Here is a 23,236-nt window from a genome sequence, read left to right as displayed (position 1 = left end):
AAGGGCTCTTGGGTAGTGTGGGAGGGGTAACTGGGAGCGGCAGAAGAGTTGGCCAGCAGGAGGCCTGTTGCCCAATGCATGAGCCCAATATGCAGCTGCCGGCTGGCCTCCTCCTCTCGCCCAGGCCTGCAGTGGCCTGGCTGAAGGTCAGCTATGGCAGTGTGGTGTGGCCAGCACACTCTCCCTCGTCAGCACCTGCACAGGCCTGGCCCTGTCGCTATCTGTCCCTTCCCTAGCAGCTACCCGTGCTGTCCCTGGAAGGACAGAGCTGGGCATGGATGGTGATTTTCCCTGCTCATTTGCCCAAGATGTGTTTTCAAATATTGGGTAGTACCTTTTGTGTCCTTTATGATCTGTAGTCAGTTGAGCCCACTTTCTTTAACGCTTCCTTTTGCTTAGCATCCAACAAATATTTATTTGGTTCTACCGCCATCTTCCTCTGAATACTCAACATTTCTGATGGTGTCTGGGAAACATGGAGTATGGTGGAGCTCTCACCTCCTTTGACCTCATGCCTTTATTGATGCAACCCAAAGTGTTTGTGCTTATGCTTTGTGTGTGTGTGGAGGGGTAGGGAATAGCCATTTAATTGTCAGCTAAGCTCAGTTTCTGTTTTCACTAAGTCTTAGACCTTCACCAGAGTTTTTATAACTCTCGGAGCCATTGGACATTACCCCAAGAGAAATGCTCCCTTGCGAATCCTGTTTTTTGAAGTATGTGTTGAGTTTCAACTAAGCTTAGCACCTCTGCTTTTCCTTCTGCTTCCCCACCCCCACCTGTGCTTAGTCACCTCCCTGCTACTGTGTAGCCTGTTTCTGATAAGTATGTTGAACAAGCCAGGACAGAGGACAGAGCCCTGTGGCAGGTACGGCGGTTAACATGGATCTACAGCCATTTGCTTGTTGGCTACAATCCACATAGCACTCCGTCTTGTCTCCAGGAATCTCATGCCAGGCCCCATGAGAGAGCCAGTTAATTCACTGGGGTCTGGGGGTGTCTTGAGTCCTGCAGGCTCAGCCTCTTGTGGTCATGGGTACAGAGGCTGGCCTTGGTTATGGAGGGCAGTGATGTGGGCTCCCTGGGAAGGTCCAGGCTGCAGGGGGCAGGTGCAGGAGTCCACTAAGTCTCCTGAGAGCTGTACACCCATACTTGTCAGGGGAATCATCTGGGGACCCGTGTGAGGAAATTGGCAATAAAGCCCACCTTCTAGCCAGGACTAGTGTTGGCCTAGAAGCATGTTCACAGGGGACCTTAGAGTCCAGCCCAGAGGGCCTGAGACTGAGTGTGGTGTTGATGGGGGTGTGCTGGTAGCTGAGTAGGGTGGAGTTAGGTCCCTGACCCCCCAACCTAAGGGTCTTGGTGCTGCAAGCTGGGACAGGGTCTGTGCATAGAGGGGTGCCAGTGTGTGGCTCAAGACTGGGCACTTGACAGGCAGTTTGCCCCATGCTTCCCATGTCTGGCCAGCCTCTGTTCTCAGGCTGTGGCACAGATGTGAGTAGGAAGTGGAATGTGGCCACCCACCCCTTCTGCCTCCCTGGGGGTGTGAGCAGTAAAGAGCTGGCTGCCTGGCTGCCATGCAGATGAGATACAAATATAGATGGACTGGTGAGAACAGGGGATGGCTCAGCTGATAAACTGAAGGGAGGGGCAATGGGTGAAAGTTCTTGCCAGTGGGGTTCCGGACTGGTGATCCTGGGAGAGGGCTGTGCTTGGAAGGGGTAAGGGCAGCTGCAATGCAGACACTGTTCATGCCTGGGTACACTCCAGGCCTAACTCCCAGTTGCCTGTGCACTGGGGACTCCTTTCCTAGGGCTTTCCTGAGAGGGAAGAAGAGCTGTGTCCAGTGGCCCCTACCCTGAGGCCTGAGCATGTGGTCCTGTCCTCTTGTGACTGAGAGGGAGGAGGGTGGGCACCAGTGAGGGGGTGATTCAAGCAAACTCCCTTTAGTTAATGTTCCTGTGTCGGTGTCCCCAATCAGAGGGAGATTTGGCAAGCTGACCCCTCCCTGCTAGCCCTGTGGATGAGGGGACCCTGTGACATGGGTCCTTTCCAAGGAGCACGGGGGCCTAGAATGGCCAGTTGTGTTGTATGTGATGCAGACTGGAGGTGGGAGATGAAGCTGATTCAAATGACATGGAGGAGCAAAGACAGGCTGCCCTGGGCTCACCGCTTTCCTCTTCCTGCCTACTGAGGGGCCAGCGGCCAAGGGATTCTGCATGCATGGCAAGGACCCGTGTTTCTCTTGCCTTCCTCCTTGTGGTCTTCCTCCTACCACGTTCCCTCCTGTGCCAGGGCAAGTGGGTAACTCAGCACCTGGCCCCTCCACATACGATTCATTCCCCGGCTTCTTCTCAATGGCCTCTCTGTCACTGCGTGCTGTCGCCTGCCACCCCCAGCTCTGTCCCTTTCTTTGCTCCTTCAGGATCTGTTTCTGATGCTGCCTTTGTCCCATTCTCTCGCGCCTGCCTTCCCTGTCATTGACTTCTGCAGCTAACAAGTGGCCACTGAGTGCCTGCTGGATGCCAGGCGCTGCCTGGCTCCTTTGTTGGGTCCTGGTAAAACAATCAATTTGTTTCCTTTTCTCTGAGAGGAGAAAGAAAGGAAGAAAAGGAGAGAGAGAGGTGTCCCATCTCACATAGCTGGGGAGCTAGGATTCCCATCCAGGTCTCCTGTGCGGGTGGCAAGGACCCAGCTACTTGAATCATCATGACTGCCTCCCAGAGTGCACACCAATAGGCAACTGGTCAGATGCTGGGACTCGAACCAGGCACTTGGACGTGGACCGGGGTGTGCTACAAGCAGCCCTTCTTGGGGCCCGCTTCCTGGCCTCCTCTCTCCTTCCCCCACTCTTCAACCCTTCCCCCACTCCACCAGGCTCCCAGGCCGGGCTTATTCAGTTTTATGAGAAAGCCCCAGGTCTACCCCTGGATGGACCAACCACAACTGGAACCAGATGTGCAGCCCTGTCCTCGGGGATGGAAGGAGGGGGGAGGGGAAGGGCTGTGGGCTGGCTCATGAAGTGGGGGAGGAGGCCGAGATGAGAAATGGGAAACCCTGGGAGTCCCGAATTCCGTGTGTGTGTGCGCGTGTGTGTATGCGTGCATGCACGTGCCAGGGGACAGTGTTTGGAAATGAGGGGGAAGGCTGCTCTTTGTCTCTGAAGTCTGCTGGCTCTGTGGCTTCCTGTGGCTGTGGTTTCTGGGATGTGCTGAGTTCATGGTTGTGCTCTGGAGCAGGCAGGCTTGGGTGGAGGATGCGGACTGGGACCTGCTGGATGCGACACAGACCTGGGGGGAGGGTGTGATACGTCTCAGACGTGTGGTTCCTTGGGTCCCAGCAGAGGCAGTCTTGCTGCCTACTCCAGCGCTTAAGTGACTTCCAAGATCAAAATCTGCATGTAATTATCTTGGTACAGCCTTGGGCAGCCTTATGTGGTTTAAGTGCCCTTCTGCTCAATTATTAATCACCGTTCTCTCTGCCATGTACTTCTTCATTCCACGTTTATTGAGGATCTACTTTGTGTTAAGTTCTTGCCGGGTGCTGCCCAGAGCAGGAAAGGGATGGAATCTCTCATTGCTCAACAAGTGGGAGCAACCAGAGTGCCCGCTGTTGCCTTGGTCGTGAGGATGGGAGGCCTGGGTGTTTGCAGGAGGAGCTGGTGTGATCCAAGAGGGGTGGCTGGAGAAGGACCCACAGGCTCTGGCTTTTGAGTTGAGCCCTGACTGCTCATGGGAGAGAAGGAGGTAGGATGGTATGATGTGGGATTTGTAGGGAGAGTTGGGCTGGGGAAGGGGCTGCTCAGTACCGGTCAGGTTGCTGATGGCTGGTGGGAACAGCAGGTGGGATGGTGTATGTACACGGCTGTTCTGGATGCCTGAAAAGGAGGGGACTTCTGGTTGTATAGCGTCCTCACTCCATCTACCTGCAGAGAACAGGAGACAGTTGAGACAGACCCCAGCCCCTCACCTGATGGGGTGGACCCAAGCCTCCTGGGGGCTGCCCTGTAAGGATGAGGCAGGATAACGCTGCAGGGTTGAGAAGGGGCTGGGGGAGCAGGGGCTGGGTGTCTTGCAGTGTGGTCTGTTACTCTTCGCCTCTTTGCTGTCTTTGGGTGGAGCGAGGCTGTGCTTGTCTAGGTCTAGTGCCTCCTCTCCCTAGTCCTGGCTGACCTGGAGCAGGTCATTTGACACTCTCAGGTCCCCTTCAGCTGTCGTGGCCAGCGAGATTTGATGACCGAGAGCATATTCTTGAAGTGACTGGCTTGAGTAGCTGTGTAGCAAATGACTTTACTTCACCTTTGTCATTTATGTGTTGTGCCCTCTGCCCTTTTTGTTGAAAGATTGATATTTATTTGAAAGGCAAAGTTGCTGAGACAGGGAGAGAAAGAGAGAAAAAGATCTTTCATCTGCTGCTTCTCTCCCCAGAGGGCTTACAATAGCCAGGGCTGGGACAAACCAAAGCCAAGAGAGCTAGGGATTTCATCTAGGTCTGGTTGTTTGGGACCCACACTCTTGGGCCATCTTCTGCTGCTTTCCCAGGTGCATTAGCAGGGAGTTGGATTGGAAATGGAGCAACTGGCACTACAACTGGTTCCTTTATGGGATGCTGGCATCACAGGTGGTGGCTTAACCCAGTACACCACAGCTAGCTGTTCCACACCTTCCTAATCACTTATTCCCAATTATTTTTATTATAAAGAATCAATATCTACAAGAATGTTGATATTGCAAACTTCTTAGATTCCATAATGAACACTTTGGCATGTTTGCTATTACCATATTTCCATCCACCAGTATCTTTCTATCTACCAATCTATCCATCCATCATCCATCTCTCCATCACCCAATTCTCCATCCATCCATCCATCTCTTTTGGGGGGCGTGATCTGTCCCACATCAGATAGGGTTCAGAAGCGACATTCCTGGCTTCCACTCACAGTAGAGGCTGGAAATAGCAAAAAGCCGCGTCCTCTGCACAAGTTGCAGTGGCTCTTGTCTGTTGCTAACAGGATTGGGACTGTTACCCTGAGTACAGCATCCTTCTGTCCCTCCAGGACCTCTTTGCATCTGACTCTTTGGTGCCCCTTTCCCTGCCAGGGCTCATCCCCTCAGCTTTCAAGTGGCTGAAGAAAAGGGCGCAGGCCAGACTTCCCAGCCTGCTGCCCAGCTAGGTGTTCTGCCCTAGCCTGACAGGCTGCTGGCTGCTGGATGTGCACGCAGCTGGCTCAGCGGGCGCGGCAGGGGTTAAGGAGGCGGTGGCTGGCTGGGAGGTGGGGGGGGGCGCTGCTGGCTGACTCCGGGAAGGAGGCGGTGCGCCTGCTGCCTGCTTGGCCTGGCCCGCCCTGAGCTGGCTGGCTGGCTGGGAGGGAGCCGGGCCAGCAGCAGCGTCTGCTGCTCGCTCAGTTGCTCCCAGCAGTGGCCCTGGGACCAGCTTGGCTTTCCCACCGCTGCCTGCTTGGGCTTAAGACCTGCTCACTGCCTTCTTCTCTGCAACCGGCTTCTTGCCAGCCAGAGCTGCTGCCCTCACAACTACCCACTGCTCCTGTCCTGCGATCCCCTTGGTCCAGACACGCACCCCAGCCAGTGACTCACGTGCTGGAAAGGTGAGTGTGTGTGTGTGTGTGTGTGTGTGAGAGAGAGAGAGAGAGAGAGAGAGAGAGAGAGAGAGAGAGAGAGAGAGCGTGAGCGAGCAGGGGATGCTGGGCTGTTGTATGTACCTAGGTTGTTGACAGGACCATCAATCAAGGTGTCAATGAGGGCAGGTGGGTTCAGGCTGGTCTCGTCACATGTGCCTGAGTTAGGCAAGCTCCTGAGGGCTAACTTGTCAGTCCCCAGTCTGGAGAGCAGGTGGTGGTATGTGTGTGGTTCTGGCAGGGACCTGGGGTGCGGCTGTCCCTGAGCTGACACACAGCCACCCGTCAGTAGCTGTGTTTGCTGGGGAAGTTGTTGGTGTCAGTGGTTGCTTGGGACTGAAGCCAGCTTGCTGGGCCGGGTAGGGGGAACCTACCACAGGCGGGGTGGGGTGGTGTGGGGTGGGGTGGTGTGGAGACTGTCGTTCACTCCCAACCTGCCATGACCCGGTGGGGGACATGTGGGGGAATTTTCCTCCTTGTTTCTTGCCCTTCTAGCCCCTGGAGCTGCTCTTGGGGTTACTTCTTCCTTTTTGGGGTGTTCTGTTTCCCAGAGACTGACCAAAGCAGCAGTGCAGGGGCTGGTGGGCCTGGGAAGGCCAGGGTTAAAGGTTCCTTCCCACTCTGCTCCCCTAGAGTGTGTGCTCCCTGGCCCATGGGCACAGCTTGGCATGAGTGCCCCCTGCCACCCTCCCCCCCACCAGCCACTCTGGCTCCTTCCTCGCCCCTCTGGGCAGAAATGGCTAATCCAGGTAGTTAATGAACAGACAGGGGCAGCTGCTCCCTGCCCCCACCCCTCCGGCCTCCTTCTCTTTCCTCTCCTCTGCCTCTGGTGCCCACCTGGCACCCCGTCCTAAGTTGGAGAGCTCACCCTAGTGACTGTCCCCTCACCCCCATTCAGGCCCAGGGCCAGGACTGCCTGCCTACATGTCTCTGAGCTGACTACTGTCTTGGAAGAGGAAGTGGGGTGCGGGTGTGCTGAAGGAGCACCCAGGGGAGGCTGCTGTGCTCCCAGCTGGGCTGTGGGTGAAGGATGGGTACTGCTGCATGGGAAAGAGCTGGACTGGGATCCAGGGTGGTGGTAGGAGTAAGAGGAGTAGTGGGGGCAGCTCCCCCTTCGGTGTGTGTTCTAAGGGGAGCACGCTTTCCCTTTCCTGAAGCTGTCCTGAGGGACGTGGGGACCATTGTGCTTGCCACGTGGCTTTTGGTGACTCTAGTCCTTGCCAGCTGGCAGCTACTCTGTTTCCCTTCTGCCCCCTGCCCACCCTGCACCAGTCCTCTCCCAGGACTTCAAACCTTGCTCAGCCCTGAGACCTGCTCAGTTCCCCCACCCTGCTCCCAGACCAGGTACGTGGGAGGCATGGTGAGTCTGGGTGGGAGAGCTCTGGCTGGCCTTGGTGCTGGGATCCCAGCTTAGGGATTCTGCTGCCTGTGGAGGAAGGGCAGGCAGGTGGAGAGGAGGGCCTGGGGAGGTGACTGCTCTAGCTGGGGGCCAGGGTTGGGGGGCAGCACTTTGATCTTCAGCTGAGAATTATTGGGTGGCAGAGCAGCCAGCCTGGGACCCTCTGCGTCCAAACCTTGAACCCTTCCAGCTGCCCTTCCAGACTTTCCTTATCCTGTGCTACTTTTTCATACTTCACTTTTCTCAAATCCCCATTGCAGAATTCCCCATGGGGGTGGCCATGTCCAACACCGGTCGCCTGTTGGGATGGTGCTGGGCCGGGGGGCAGGTAATAAGAGATCAAGGTTACTGTTTGGGAACCCTCAGCTGTTCACTGTTGGATGATGGCTGAAGGCTCAGACGTGGGGACCCTTCAGTGGCGTTTTATTTCTTCTTACGGAAGAGCAGAACAAGGAGGGCAGAATGGGGTTTGGCTGGGTTGAAGGAAGGGAATGCCCAGAGGTAGGAGCTTGGCTCAGCCTGCCTTGTAAGGTGGTGAGTTTGCCATCTTGTATATGTGTGGGGGAGTTCTGGAAGAGGCTGGACAGCGGCATGGAAGGATTCCTGAGCAGGGCTGTGGTTCCAGGGCTGACCCTTAAGGTCTCTGGGGACGCCGAGGGCCTGGGATTCTTGGAGCTGGGGAATTCTCGGACATTGGAATGGGGGATTAGGAAGCCGTGGCCTCTGACCCTGAGGCGTGGGCATGGCAAGACTCACAGCATCCTTGATGCCATCCTGCCTCACAGCCACAGCTCAGCATCTAACCCACTGTCTCCTCACACTCCCCCATAGGGTCTCAGAATTTTCCCATTCCTCTTGGCCTGCTGCTTGGCTCCAGGAGGACTGTGTGACACCCTTGGGGGAGGACAGTGAGCATACAGACCCGGTCTTGTGCCTGTGTGGGACGCACAGGGCTCATGGATGGTGGTGGAGGGCACTGGGCAGTGCTCACCATGTCAGGTGGGTGGCAGGGCTGTGGTATTATCCTAAGTGTGAAGAACTGGGCATAGCTGTCATTTATCAGGCAGGGGTGTCAGGGTGGCCGGAAGGGCTTTGTGTAACTAGCATGGGGGTGTGCACAAGCCTGGGGTGCTGTTCTCAGGACCTCTCAGGAGAGGAGGGTGGAGAGGAGCAGGGCCCTTCTCACCTGGCCACTTCAGTCCTACGCCATTCATACCAGCAGAAGAGAGGTGGGTGGGGGCAGGGTTTCAGAATTCCCAGATCCACTTGGGTTAGCCGAGATGGGCAGGTCCAGGTGAGCTGCCAGGCTCTGTTCTTATCCTAGCCTGCCTCCCCCTGCAGATGCCCTGTGACCCCCTTTGCCCTCCTGGGTACCAGTAGAAACCTGTGGTCATTCCTGTGTGCAATCCAGGTAACCCTTCTTCTAGCCCTGGCTTGGAGAGTCTTTTCCAGTGTGTGACTTCAGTACCTGGTCACCAGCCTGGGACCACAGGAGGCTGCTGAATGCAGTCACCCTACCCTCTGGTTTGCAGGAGCCCAGCTCTGGTGGCAGGGCAGCATGGGGAAGGATAGGGAGACACAGGGTAGGCACTGGGGTGGCTAACAAAGTCCCTAGTTGCAGGTCACTGTGGCTTCTTGGCTTAGTTCTGGGTACATGAATCTCTTTGATCTCAGAAGGGATACTGAGGCCCAGCTGGGGGATGGGCAGGGGATAGGGGACAGAGGAGACAGAAGGAAAGTTCTTTCAGTTACTGAACTCAGTAAGAAGCAGATGTGACAATGGGTCCCTGCTGTGTTACCACCTTGGCTTCTGGCTCAGGGGCTCAGTGCCTGCCTCTCCTAGCTCTCAGAGCTGTTAGGTGTGCGAAGGTGTAGGCATTCGCCAGCTGGAACAATGATGTTGGGGGTGGCAGGGTTGGTATCCTGATCATGCCCACCTCCGGATGCCCCTCCTTTATGCAGGGTCACACCCTCCCCCTCTGCTGTTTCTTTACTTGAAGAAAATGGCCTGATGAAGATGGTCTGAAGCCCTTTCCCACTCCAGGAGGCTCCAGGACCCCTGAAGTGTGGCAACTGTGTCCCAGGCAGGACAGTACCTAGCTTGGTGACCTTGCTCCTTTTCTCATTCTTCCCACCTGCTTTCCTTCCCGGAGGTGGCCTTAGTAGCTGGGGTGGGGTAGGATGGTGTGGAGGTGGGCCCAAGCTAGGCCTTGGTGCAAGCCTCCTCCAGGGCTTGTGTGGGGCTCCGTCATCTCTGCCTTTTTAGGGCTGCAAACTTGGAGTTCAAGCCTGGGCGTGGGAGGCTGGAGGGACTGTCCCAGTGGGGTGGGGTGGTGGGGAGCTGATTGGGGACGTCCATGAATGCCTGGATGTTTTCGCCCTCTGCCACTGTGAGGGCTCTAGTCATGAATCTGGTTCCCCAGGCTCCTCCAGCAGAGACTGTGGCACCCTCCCACCCGCTGCAACTGTGTCCAGTCCCCACATGTTGCCTGCCTGCTCTGAGCCTGCAAGCTGATGTGCGGGCTCCCTGAGGCCAGGCCTGCACCTTCTGCCTCCTGTTGGTTGCTGATTGCTGTGCTGGGCTTAGGGACTGCTCACTGTGAATCTGACAAAGGGTTTTCCGCAAGGCCTGGGGGAGGATTTGGGAGGCTTGGAAACAGGGGAGGTGGAGAATGTGGATCTGCAGCCAGGCGCCGGGGGCCTGCCTCAGGATGGCCACTAGGTGTGTGGCCTTGGCCAGGGATGGCACCCTCTCTACTCTCTGAGCCTGCGTTTCCTCCCTCTATGTTGAGATAAGACCAGTACCTGCTTACCACGATGCTCAAATAAGGGCGTTCGGTGAGAGCACTTTGCATGCCGCTCCTAAGGCTCACTGAACATCCTTGGGTGCTGCTGTGGCTGTTGGCAGGATTCTCCCAGGTGGTGATCCGGTTTGCTCTTAATGGGTTCTAGCACTGTCCCTCTTCAGTTAGGGGCAGGCGGGGAGCAGAGGTAACTTCTGCAGGCTGTGCCCTCCCAGGGAGCCTGTGCAGCCCTCTGTTTACAATGGGCTCTGAGAAAGTGGCCATCACTGTAAACAATGTGCATTATTGTAAGCCAGCCTCAGACTGCTTTGCTGGGATCCCAACCCATCCCCCCTCGATGAGAGTCCCTGAGTTGGAGACTCCCAGGCCTAGCTGGGACCTCCAGATGGCTACACCCACAGGCTGGCACCAAAGTGGGGTCCCCAAGTTAACTGTGGCAACTGTGTCTTCTGGGTCTCCCAGCATTCCTGTCCCTGACACTCTAGGCAAGGAGTTGGGGTGGAGGGACCATGTCCAGCCCTTCCTGTGTCCCATATAAGCTGGGAGCTTTGAACCCACGGCTGGGTAGGGAGGGAGAGCAGGGGAGGGGAGGACCGCTGGCCTCACTCCCCGGACATCCCAGGCCTCTGCCCTCGCTGGGGTTCTCTGCTTTCCGGTGCCCCTGACATTCCTCATTAGCAGGGGTCAGCTCTCAAGGCCTGCCAAGCTGTGTTCTCTGCCCACCCTGGTTCCCACCCAAGAGGCTGGGGCTGCTGGGGGTCGGGGGTGAGCTCCATTTTCCAACCCCTGGCCCGCCCAGCTGCAGCTGCAAAAGGCATTAGCTGTATTTTTTTGGAGAGAGAGAAAATGGGTTTGGGTTGATGAGCCTGACAGCTGGAGAGGGTTCCTGTGCTCAGCCCATCCCCTCCTCCTGGCTTCCTCTATTCAGCCCCTGCTTACCTCTGCCCTGCTACACAACGGCTTCACCTTTGGCCAGTAACTTTGACTAGAGCTGGGCAATCAGCTGGCCTATAGCTGGCCCTTAGGGGAGCATTCCATAGACTCGGAGTAGAGGGAGAGGCATGGGACATGAGGACTTCAAGACAGCATGAAGGATGAAGGGGGTGTCTACTACCCCTGCCCCACCCCAGTGTGGCGGGGGGGTGCAGGAGCTGCCCCTGCCCCCGACCTCAGTGGCCTTACCTGGAGAGGAAGGCTGAGGAGGATTAGGGCTGAAAGGCCTTGGAGGCCATTTTCTCACAGGGGCCTCCCCTGGTCCCCAGCTGCACAACTTCACCTTGAATTGACCTTGCTTCCTGCCCCACCCCCACCGCTGGCAGTTGCTGGCAGGAAGTCCTGCTGATTAGGGCCCTAATCACCGGCTAAGACTCCCAGAAACGGCTGGGCTGATGGAGCATAGAGGGGTCGGCCAGACCAGGAAGAGGGGCTGGCACCAGGACATGAACAGGGCCAGGGGAGGGGAGTGGACTACATTCGGGAAGGGGGCACTTGATGCCTGTCTGTGGTTGAGAGTGTGAGGGAGGAGGAGAAGAGGTGTCCTACCCCAGAGCTGGCTCCTTGGGTGATGGGCAGGGTCTGTGCCTAGTACGGAGGTTATGTGGAAGCTGGCTAAGTCTAGCTGGGCACATGGGGCTTCCTGATTCTTCACTTTAAAAGCCTTTTAGGGCATCGGCCTTCTGCCAGGCAGGGTGCCAGGTCTGGGGCTGGAAAGGCTGGAGAGACATAGTCGAATTCGAGTCCAGGACAGGGTTTGTGTAGATCACAGCAGCAGTGTCAAACAGGAAGCAGCTAACAGCCACGGCCGGGTGGGGACAGCTGGCCAGCGGAGGTGACGCTGGACTTGGGTTTTGCAGGGTGAGAAGGAGCTTTATGAGGGGAGCAAGGCAAGGCTTCCTGGGGGTAGGAGCAGGCATGCGCAGGGGCTGTGACTTGCTTGCAAGGATGTATAAAAGGAGGACTCCAACCTGGACCACCTGTAGCATCCCTTTCAGCTTGGCTGCTACCTCCCTCAGTGATCTGGGCGTGAGCCTTAATTGGCTGCATCTGTATGCTGGGTGATATTCCAATCCCCAGTGCTATGGGAGGGCTGGAATAAGATGCTTTTCACAAGGTGCTCAGCTCAGTGTCTTGCCTCTAGCAGTGGCATGGTGCTGCCAACATGGCCTGTGTGGGGAACATGGCCTGTGTGGGGAACATGGCATTGGGGAGAGGCTGGAGGTGTGAGTCTTGGGATCCTTGGTGCGGCAGGGGGGGTTGGAGGAGTTTCTGGGCCAAGTGAAAGAAGGAGCAACAGAGGAGAAGGGTGATGAGGAGGTGTTTCAGGAAGAGGACTTGGCCAGTAGTGAGGCGGCACAGCCATCCTGGGCAAGGCAGGCCTGGGGCCAGGTCAGGCACAGGCAGCTGGTATTTCTAAGGAACCAGGAGGCTCCTTCTGGGGTATCGTTTACCATCTGGCATGACCCTCAGGGTGGCAGAACCATCTGGCCTGACACACAGCGCTCCTCACTGTTTGTTGAATGAATGAATGAATGAAGAATAAGAATGTCCCCCACTCAGGGTGGAGGAACCCAGCCTGACTCTAAGTGGCCTGGGGAGTGCAGGGACAAGGGCCACCTGTAGAGAGCCAAGAGGAATGTGGAGTGTCTCTAAGGCCAGGTACCTGGCACGTTGCAGGTGCTTAGGGACTATGCTGATGAAAGAGTAGGCATTTCAGAAGCTGTACTTTCTGAAGCCAGGTCCCGTCCCAGTGCGAGGCAGTGGGGGTGGGGAGAGTCAAGAACTCAGACTTAGTAGCTGCTTTGTCTGGGTTGGAATCCCAAGCCCCTGTTGCAGTCAATGTGGCCATGGACAGCGTCCCTAACCAGAGCTGGGTCTGGCATACAGGCCATTCTGCACAGCTGTACATCCTGTGGTTCTTTTTGTTATTACTGTTCCTGCTGCAGGGGGAGAGGGTGAGGCTGGAAGCCGGGGCTCCTCGGCTGGCCTGAGTGCAGCTGGCCAGGCCGGGAGGGGATGGACAGGAGAGCCCAAGGGCTAGAAGGGGGGTTGGAAGCAATTAGCCAGTGGCTTTCCAGCTGCCTCCGCCACCACACATGTGGCTGCTTGGCTGGGCTGTGCTGAGCTGAACGTGGGAGCTAGGCCTGGATTCTAGGCTGGAGCTCCTGGGAGAGCAGGGGTGAGTCAGGGGGAAGGGTGGGAGCTGGGGAGGAGAGGTGACCCAACAGGAAGCCACACTGGACTCTCAAGTGCCCAGCGGGGACCCTGCCTGGCATCTTCTGCTTCTTGCCTTCTCTGAAAGTCCTAGGGTTGGTCCTTACCTCCTGGGCAGACTGGTGGCAGTCAGTGGCCAGGAGTGTGATGTGCTTTCGTTGTTTGTATGTGGTTCTGCCCCCAGCAGCACCTGGCCCCTGGCTGTACCTTGCCTTCAGACTTCCTGTCCGTAGCATGGAGGAGGAGTGGATGTTAGCAGGGAGGAGTCTGCATGGTGCAGAGTGAGAGGTTGGAGTGCTGAAGTTGTGCAAGTTGCTGGGTATTTCTGGAGGCCTTTGTTGAGCTGTCCAGCATGGAAGTGGGGGGCTGAGTGAGGGCCATTGGATGTCTCCTGGGAGTTCCGCTGAGATGTCTATCATAGCTCAACCCCAGCCTGGAAAGGGAAGTTGCTCTGCCTGCTGACCACTCCTCTAGGTGGCTTGATTCCTTGGCATAAGCAGAGGCCAACAACTGGCAGGGCTGAGTGGGCCAGAATGTGCTGTCTCTGTCCCCAGGGACTCAGGTGGGGATGTGCTGGCAGGAAGGCAGCTGGAGAGGAGAGGGGTGGAGGACTTGGACAGATCTGCTGGCTGCCTCTCAGCTGTGCCGCTACCACCGCTGCCATGGGGAGGAGAGTGGGAGGAAGAGATGTGCGGGGGCTGGGGCTGGGGCACAGAGGCCCAGTGACTAAGAGCTGTGAGTAACGGCTCTGACTCTGCTGGGCAGGTGGCTCCGAGACTGTGCAAAAATGCTCCCGGAGGCTCTGTCACTGAATCATAGCTCCCAGAGCTCCCCAGTCTCTGGCCTTCTTAGGATTTGGAGCTCTAGGCCAGCAGGGGCCCTTGGCCATGTGCTACCCTCTCTGCTTCTGCCTCTCTTCTCCCTGAGTTAGCCCCTCCCACCATCCGTGACCTTCGACTCCCTTGGGCCCTACAGCTGCTCGTCTTGTTGGCCAGGCGTCTAGGTGACTTGGTTGCAATCTGGCCATTCCTGCACAGTCACTTCTAGGTGTATGTGACCTTGCCCAAGTCATTGCTGCTTGCTGCTCCTCTTGTGGAGAAAGGAGGGATTGTTGCTTGTACCTGTGGTTGAGAAGATGAATGGGGACAGCGTGTCTGGTGAGCATGCACACTCTGGAAGTGTTCAAACAGTGCTTGGAACCCACAACTCAGATGTCCTTGCTCGCCCCTGGCATTCCTACTCCCCTTGTTTCTGTTCCGTAATATGCAAGTCATTGGTCCTCCTATCAGCTCCATCCTGTTTGTGCACCTGCCTCTCTGACACCGCCTCCTTGGTGTCCTTATTCCTTCACCTGGGATGGCTAGGAAGGGCTGAAGTGGACCAGGCAAGTCCAAAGGGGAATTTACCGCTTGCCCAGCCAGGCTTCTGTGAGTACTTTGATGGGAGCTTTGGATTTGCTTCTGGGACCCAGGGCTGCTCTTTCCATCCACCCCTCCCTGCCGCCCCCGTCGACCCTGCCTGCTTGAGTCCCCTCCCCAAGTCCACACACATGGCAGGTTCCCTGCACCCTACACCCTGTACCCCTGATCCCAGCTTCCTGAATTCAGCCATGCCCAGGGCCAGGCTGACTGCCCTTGCCTGCGGGTGTGCTGGCAGGGCTGCTATGTTCCTGTCTGGGCCATGGCTGTGCCAGGGGTGGGGCCGGAGCCTCAAGGAGTGACTTGGCCTATGGGTCTGGTGGTGGCGATAATCTGGGTATGTGCCTGGGGTGGGTGCTGGGAGCTGACTGTGGTGTCTCTCCCATCTGTGTAGAATCTGTCTATGTTTTCTGGGCCAGGTCTTTCCGCTGCTTCCCCTCTCCCTGCCATCCTCCCCCGTCTTCCCCCCAGCCATGGTTTCGGATGCGTGCATCTCTAAGGTCCTCCTCAGGAACAAGGAAACGTTGCAGGGGAGGGTGGATATGCGTCAGATGGAGCCGAACAATACTGGTGACAGCCAGGCCTCCTCGTGCCTTTGCTGCTGGCCTCGCTTCAAGTCATTGCTGTTGGCTAATTGGGACCCAGAGGGGCTTCCTGCGTCGGAGCCACAGACGGAATTTCAAGGAGCAAACTTGGAGCTGCGTCCAGGGGCTCTTGGCACACAGCCTCACCTCTTGGAGCAGACCTGGTTCCAGAACTAATTGTGCGCGACAGTGACCCTGTCCCCCACCTGGCTCTGCCACCTGTGGGCCAGGAGTTTTCTGCTTGAATGAATTTGGAAATAACTGGAAACTTATGCCAGGGGAGCGTGGAGAGTGCAGAGAAAAAAAAGCAGAGGCTTTCTTAAAAAAACAAACAGACAAACAAAAACAAACTATTTGAGAAACAGAGGCAGAGATCATCTACCTACTGGTTCAGTCTCTGGATGCCCACAGTGGTGCAGGACCCCGGGCAAGGCTGAAGCTTGGAACCGACAACTTGGAGAGTACTTGAGCCATGCGACTCCCTGGGGGCCTGTAGGAGCAGGAAGCTGGGGTCAGAGGCAGAGCTGGGACTTGAACCCTGGGCACTCTGCTATCAGACATGGACATCCTAACCACTAGGCCAAACCCCCACCTGATGCTTCTTTAGGGGGAATTTCGTTGACTTTCAGTTGGTGCAATCTCCCCTGTCTCCTCTCATTCCATGAGATCAGAATAGGGAGAAAAGTCACTTCACAGAGTTGAGGTGAGGAGCACATGAGCTGACAGGCTTAAGTACCCAGAGCTGAGCCTGGCACATGGTAAGCACCCTGGAGTCCCTTAGAAATTCACAGCCATTGGGCCCGGCGGCGTGGCCTAGTGGCTAAAGTCCTCGCCTTGAATGCCCCGGGATCCCATATGGGCGCCGGTTCTAATCCCGGCAGCTCCACTTCCATCCAGCTCCCTGCTTGTGCCCTGGACCCTGCACCCATGTGGGAGACCTGGAAGAGGTTCCTGGTTCCCGACTTCGGATCGGCGCGCACCGGCCGTTGCGGCTCACTTGGGGAGTGAATCATCGGACGGAAGATCTTCCTCTCTGTCTTTCCTTCTCTCTGTATATCTGACTTTGTAATAAAATAAATAAATCTTTTAAAAAAAAACAAAACAAAACAAAAAAAAGAAATTCACAGCCATTGCAAGACTAGGAGGCAGCGAGCATTCGCTGGGCATGCTCTGTGTTCCAGACATTTCCATCCATGTCATCTGCCAACTTAACACGCCCATCCTCTGCTATGCTCCCACTTTACAGATGGAGAGACTGACTCAGGGAGGTTGAATGGAATCTTGAGCGCTGAGCCTGGGCTCGGTGCCCACTTCAGCGCTTTTTCACTTCTCTGCCCATTAGTTGGAGATCCTTGGCTCTCGGTGTGTTCAGGCATTTGCCAGTGGAGTTGTGTTAGCAGAAGGTGTTGGAGTCTGAGACCGATTAGGCTGCCCACTGGGTTAGTTAGGGTTCAGTGTGAAGCTGCATGGGGTCAGGTGAGGGGGTGCATGAGCTTTCGAGGGCTCAGGAATCACAAAGGCCAGAGAGAGACTTTAAGGGTCTGGCTTTTCCTTCTGAGTTTGCCTCCCATCCTGCTGCTCCCTGTGGCATGCACCTGGCTTGCCGTGGATATTCTCGGGACGAGTGGGATTTTTCCCATCCGGAGCTGTTAGCCTGCTGGTGGTACCTCATCCCATCCTTGCTGTTCAGAGTCAGGACAGCCAATGCCTCCAGTTTGCAAGGAGCTGAGCCGGTGTAGAAGGGAGTGAGGGGGTCTGGAAGCTGTCATCCTGCCCCTGGAAGTGGTTGGTGGTCCCTTGCAAGACCAGGGACTGCTCTTTGTGTGGCTGGCTGGTGACGTCTGTGTGGGTGTGAGTGTGGCCCCCGTCCAGGAGTTCCTGGCTCAGCTCTCAGCCCCCTCCTTTCCCTCCCTCCACCACCCGTCCCGCCGGCTACACTGACACATCCCAGAGGCGGTTCCTGAGACCTTTGCCACTGTGGTTTTCTTTTTTTTCCCACTGCTTGCAGAGATTTTTTTTTTCCCATGCATCCTTCCTGCCTGACTGTCCTACACAACTTAGGGTTGAAGACTTTTGTCCCTTACTGATCTTTTCTAAGGACAGACACCCTCTGTGGGGAGTAGGGGGTGAGGGGTTGAAGACAGCTTCCCTCTGGTTATAATTTCTAGAAAATCAGATGGGTTGGAACCCCAATGAGTAATCTCCTCTCCAGAGTCCATCCTGGAAGGAACTCCTTGTTTGCAAGGCAGGCTGCTGCACCGAGCCCTGCGTTCCGTTGAGCCCTGTGTTCCGTTGAGCCCTGCGTTCCGTTGAGCCCTGTGTTCCCTTGAGCCCTGCGTTCCCTTGAGCCCTGTGTTCCCTTGAGCCCTGTGTTCCCTTGAGCCCTGTGTTCCCTTGCTGGAGACGGCTGTTCTCTCTCTTTTCCTAGCTGGGAGCCCAGCCCGTAGGGGGGTCTTGGTATGTGTTGTGCGGTGACTGTGCCTTCCTGTCACCTCCTCCTCCTGGCCTTGGTTCGGCTAGGACCTTGACCACAGCCCACAGCCCTTGCCTTGTGCAGCTTCTTCTAGGAACTTCCTAGAAGCCATGCTCCCGTGTTGCAGGCCGTGCCACCAGTCCCTGCTCCTGCAGTCCCCGGCCGAGCTGGGCTGGGCTGGGTCGGGGTGGAGTGGTTGGGGGAATGGGGGAGGTGAAGGGTGGGGTGTTGCTGCTGCACTCTGGGTGTCTCAGAAGCAGCTCTGCTGTCTGCATTCCAGGCTGCCTGCTCATCTCCTCCACTCATTCCCTAGATGCAGGCTTCCCGGACCACTCCAGGCCAACCTGAGGCCTTCATGGCTTCCCAATTCCCACCTCCCAGCTCTTCCATTTTCTTTGGTCCCTTGGACGTACACCCCCACCATCAAAAACCACACATATACAACTCTATCCTCTGCTTGCTCAGAACCACCTTTTATTCTGGTGGCAGCTACTGCTTCCAGGCTGGCCTCCTAGCTTTCACTCGCCCTACTACTGCCCTGCCAGCAGCTCTGGAGGTCTCAACCTATTCCAGGACCCTAAACATGGCCCAGTCCACTCTCTAGGCCATGCACAGAGGGCATGAGTTGCTTCCCTGCCTTGCTTTCCTTCAGCCAGCAGTTCTCTGTGAATGCCTTCCTGTGAACCCCCCCCCCCCACCCCAGTGGGCAAGGACGCCTGATCCTGGGCAGAGCTGAGGTTTTGGGCATTGCTAGAGTGGAACTCTGGTTCTATTTCCATTATCGACTTGATTGTGTGACCTTGTGCTGTGGACCTGACCTCGCTGTGCCTCATTTCCTCATCTGTAAAATGGGCTGATAACCCCTACCTCCGAGTGCATAATGTGGAACAGACGTCAACCTGGGAGTGGTTTTCTTTGGCTGGAGCCAGGATGTTGAGGTGGGCCCTGAAGACCGGGGTAGCCATATTAAGGCATCTGGATTTGATCCTGTGGAGCTGGGATCTATGTGAGGATGCTGGGCAGAGGAGGGCCATGGTGGGATGTGCCTGTTAGAAGTAGCTCCTAGGTGCCCAGCTGGGGAAGAGAGTGGAGGGAAGGAGTGGGGACAGGGGGCCCTGTGAGGGGATGTGCAGTCGTTGCTGCCCCTTAGCGGGCTTTTGGAGGCTCCAAGAAATGTTTTGGAGAAGTGCCCACCAAGTGATGGGGGTGGAGGTGGAGTGGAGATACCTGCTGAGTTGGGGTGGGGGGGTCTACAGGGAGGTGGCTGAGGGCCAGCTGGACTATGAGTGTGGACACTGACCAGGGCTAAGCTTTGGGTTTGGCCCTGCTTCTGTCCCCGGGCCCTGCTGTCCTGCCCCGGTCTTCTGGCGCTGCTGCCTGGCTCCTCTCTTGCCACTGGTGGACCCTCTGGTCCTGCAGGGGCCTGATGCAGAACAGGTGCTCATGTGGGTCCTGTACTCCTCCTTTGCCCACATCCAGCTTGCAGTTTTGCCCCAAGCAGTTCCCTGGGCGGCCATTGGGTGTGGCCTCTGAGCTGGTCCCATGGGCCTCAGCCTGGGCTGTGTCCCAGGCAGGCTATGCATAGGTCGGTGACCCACCGCTCCCCTGTCCTCCAGCCCCTGGGTGACCAGTCAGGGCTTCTGCGAACCTTATACTCTGCAGATACACAGGTGTGCCCCTTCATCATCCAACTGTGTGGCCCCTGTGTGTGTTGGGGGGAGTGAGCTAGCTATGTGGAGGGAATACACACTGGAGGCTGGCCTGGGTGGCACCAGAGGAAGTAGGGTAAGGGAGGGCTGCTGAAGCTTTGTGGGGCTGAGGCCTGGCCCTGGGGACCTCAGAAGAGGACTTGGGGGAGGGAGTTGGGGCGGGGACCTTGGGGACAAGGCCCTGAATCTGTGCACCAGGACTCTGTGCTGGGCTTGGAGAAATGGCCTGGTCTTCTCCTTGAGCCCACTGGTCCCTGGCTCTAGGGTTGCTCAGGGCTGGGACATACCACCCCTGGCTCCAAGTGTCCCTGGGAACAGGCCCCTTCTTGCCTGCAGGAACTGAATGTACTTCCTCTCTGGTCCGAGCAGAACTCTATATAAGGGAAGGAAATAGCCGAGCCGCCAGGAGCCTGGGGAGGTAGGAGCAGTCCCTGCTGGCTGGTGGGTGGGTGCCTGGCTGGGAGGGCGCTGGCCTGCCTGGGGTGGAAGTGGAGCCAGGGCTGTGGCCCCTCCTCTCTGGGTCCCGTCCTTCCCGGGGCCTGAGGCTAGGCTGACAAGGAGGCCAGTGATCTGGAATCATGCTGGCAGGCAGAGCTGGTCTTTGTGCCCTCACCTTCTCCTTGGCATTTTGGTAACTTCCTGCCTATTGAGCATGCTCCTGTCCTGATGGACACCTGCCTCCTGCCTGGCTTCTGGACCCTCAGGTGGTCCACATGCCCATCTTGGCCTCCTTGCTTACAGAAACTGGTCAGGGCCCTCTCGACTGAGTCATGAACTTGAGCTGTCAGCTCCCAGGTGCTGGGCCATCTCCAGGAGGGCTCCCCTGGCTTCTTCCTCAGTCCTTGGAGGCTGGACTCACCATCTGTATTGCTCCTGGACCCACTGGTGTTGTCCCCATGAGCCGGGCTCAACAGCTGCCTGCCACTTCGGACATAGGTTCCTTGGGCAGAGCCCCAAGAGTGGCTGGTGGGAAGAGTGCGGGCCTGAGGGGTCCGCTGTAGGAATGGGAGGAGTCTTCTATGTTCCCAGGTGGGGGAAGAGAACTGGAGGCTGGGGCTGGGGTGGGGGGTTCTGTGCCAGTTGGTGGAGAGGAGGACCCTCGGTCCCAGGCACCTGGTGGTTTCTGGTCTATGGGCTTTTCCTCCCTGCTGTTGCTCATAGAGTTGTGACTGTCCTCCCTCACTTGCCTTAAGTATGTGCATATGTGTGTGCATGCATGCGCGCACACACACACACATACACACACACACTACACACACATCTTTGCCTTCACCTGCCCCTGGACCCTGCTCCCATACCTCTCCACCCAGAGCACAGCTGCAGTTTGCTCCCTGTCTTGCTCAAGAATCTTCATTGGCTCCCCAGTGCCTGCAGTGAAAAGTCTTCCCTCCTTAGCTGGGCATTCAGAGTTTCTCAAGGTGAAGCCAGACAGCAACTGTGACTGGTCTGCTTCTCCTCCAGTGTCCGTCTGCCCTCCCTTTCCCCTCTCTGTGTCCTGGTCTAAGGAGACCCCTGGAGGTTTGTACAGCATCTGGACCCTACCAGCTGCGCACCTTGCGCAGTTGTGATTTCCATCCCAAGCATCTTTGGTGTCTGGCTCTGACTCTCAAAACCATGCTCACTTCTGTGGGGGAGCAAATTCTGAGCAGGCCCTAGGCAAGGCTGACGACTTCCCACCCTCATCACCTCATGGGGAGTGGGTGAGACACATGATGGACAAGGCAAAGGTGTGCCTCCTTTACCAGGAAGCCTGCCCGGATTCCCTGGGGGTTCTCCCAGCCCCTGGCTCCTCTGCCTTGTCCAGCTGTGGAGAGGCAGCCAGCCTGGGGGGTAGTCGTGGCCCTGTCACCTGCTAGCTGTGCCTGCTGGGTGCCCATGGAGGATGTGGGGGCCACGCAGAGCCTTTGTATTGCCGCTTGGCCTGCTGGCCCGGTGGCCACTCCCTGTTCCCCGTTCCACTTCCTGTGAGTTGTTTACCTTCCCTGAGCCCATTCGCCCCTGCTCCTTGGCAAGGAAGAGGTCATGTGGACACACAGGAACCACAGCATGGCCTGTCTGTGCACTGGAACTGTACTGTAGAAGGAAACTGATGTGTGCTACAACCTGGGTGAATCTGAGAAATGAGATACCAGGTGCATCCATCAGCTGGCGCTGCTCCAGCAACACACACAATATATATGCACACATACATGCAGACAGAACACACGTACATACACACATGCACACACACATTATACATGTCTGTGTTCACACACGAATATACACAACATGCATTTACAGCATGCACACAACACACTATACACATGTGCATGCATACCAGACACATTACACATGCATACACACCTGCACACAGAAACATACATGCTCACATATAATACATACATGAACACACATGCATGGTGCAATGTACATACATACACACTCCACATACACACATACACTTTATGTATACACATACACACTTGCATTATGCACATGTACATAACATATACACACGTGCACACATGTGTCTTTGCATGCTGCTGGGGGTGTCAGCAGGGCCTTGTGTACCTCTCCCTGCCTTCTCCCTGGGTCCCGCTCTATCTTCCTCTGTGGGTTTCTGTGTTCCAGTCTCCTCTCTGTGTGAGGACCCCAGTCCTTGGGGCCAGGGCCCAGCCCAGCAGCCGCCTCTCCCCTTGCGTATCTCTTGAAAGGGCCCAACTGTGGATGCTGGGCTATTCTGTGCTATTGGGGGTTAGGATGTGTACACAGGACTTTTGGGGAGGCCTCATTCACCCATGGAATTTTAAGTGAGGTGAATGTGACATGAATGGCAGAGAGTGTGCTATTCAGACATGAAAGGCACCTTCACAGAGGTGGGGCAGGGAGCGGTTGCCAGGTTGGGGGCAGAGGAAGCTGGGAATTGCTGTTTGGCAGGTGGGGCTTGTTTGGAGTGATGGGAAAGCTCTGGCAATGGAGAATGGTGGTGTAACCCTGTGAATGCACTTAAGGCCGCTGAATTGTACCTTTAGAAATAACTTAAATGGTCCATTTTATGTTCTAGACATGTTACCCTCATGTAATAATAAAAAGGTCGGCTTAGTAGGAGATGGGGGAAAACTCAAACTCAGGCTGCAGGCGGTGTTGGATTTGCAGCCGCATGTGGTTCTCCTGTCGTTTTTGGGCTGCCCCTGCCAGCCCCATTGTGGGCCAAGTGCAGGGAGCAAGTTTAGGGGTCTGAGGTTTTCTTCTGTGACCAGGGTTGAGGTCTTAGGCTGTGGAGGGCAGTACACTTGGAGAGCACAAGCCAAGGTATGCCCTGAGTGCTTGGCTCCGGCAAGGTGGCGACCTGCTGGAACCTCCTCTTCTTCGTCTGTGAAATGGGAACATGGATGCTGATGCTGCAGGATTGGAGGGGCTCAGAGAGGTCAGGCACCAGTGCTTGCCGGAGCGTTAAAGGTAGGGGATCAGGAAACAGCCCTGACTTCCATGTGGGTGCCTGCAGGTGCCTCTCTGGAGTCATTTTCATCTTTTCAGCAGTTTAGTGTGGACCTGCTGTGTGCTGCCTCATCTGTGATGACTGCAGCATGCTTCCTGCTGTCATGGCACTTACTTCCTAGTGGAAGAAGCAGTGGTAGACAAAGAAACATGCATATCTGTAACAATTAAGGGGAGAGACTTAGGGGCAGGATGCCATGGGGTGTGTGTATAACTCAAGTGGGCCCAGGAGGGTTTCTGTGGAGTGGTGGCTTTTGTGTGAAAACCTCAGGGACAGGAAGGATGCAGCTCTGCGGACAGTTGGAGGAAGCAGTGGGAACCATAGCATATGCAAAGGTCCTAGGGTAGAACAAAGCCAGGTATTTGATGGGCTAAGTGGAGCTTACCTCTTGTGTATGGCTTTGGGTCCTGGACAAGGGGACAGCCATGGAACGAAGGGTGTGAGGGAAAGAGAGGCCAGTTCATACAGGTTGCACCCCATCTGAATCGGCTGCTGCCTCGAGCTTTCAGGCCATACTATGCTAGCAGTC

General features: G+C 56.4%; 1 protein-coding gene across 10 annotated transcripts in view; it reads left to right on the top strand.

Moving 5' to 3' along the window:
- Window positions 1–23,236, top strand: part of TNS1 (tensin 1) — a 203,458-nt gene that overhangs the window by 79,522 nt on the left and 100,700 nt on the right. Inside the window, exon 1 of one of the 10 annotated variants that reach the window (XM_058664992.1) lies at window positions 5,344–5,606. The exons of the other annotated variants lie outside the window; for them this stretch is intronic. The gene's annotated coding sequence lies outside the window, so the exon portion shown is untranslated. Of the gene's footprint in view, window positions 1–5,343; window positions 5,607–23,236 lie in introns of those variants that run through there. 10 annotated transcript variants of the gene reach the window in all.

The sequence above is a fragment of the Ochotona princeps genome, chromosome 5 (assembly GCF_030435755.1).
Source record: "Ochotona princeps isolate mOchPri1 chromosome 5, mOchPri1.hap1, whole genome shotgun sequence".
In the NCBI taxonomy this organism is placed as follows: Eukaryota; Metazoa; Chordata; class Mammalia; order Lagomorpha; family Ochotonidae; genus Ochotona; species Ochotona princeps.
This window is presented reverse-complemented; position numbering and strand designations above follow the sequence as displayed.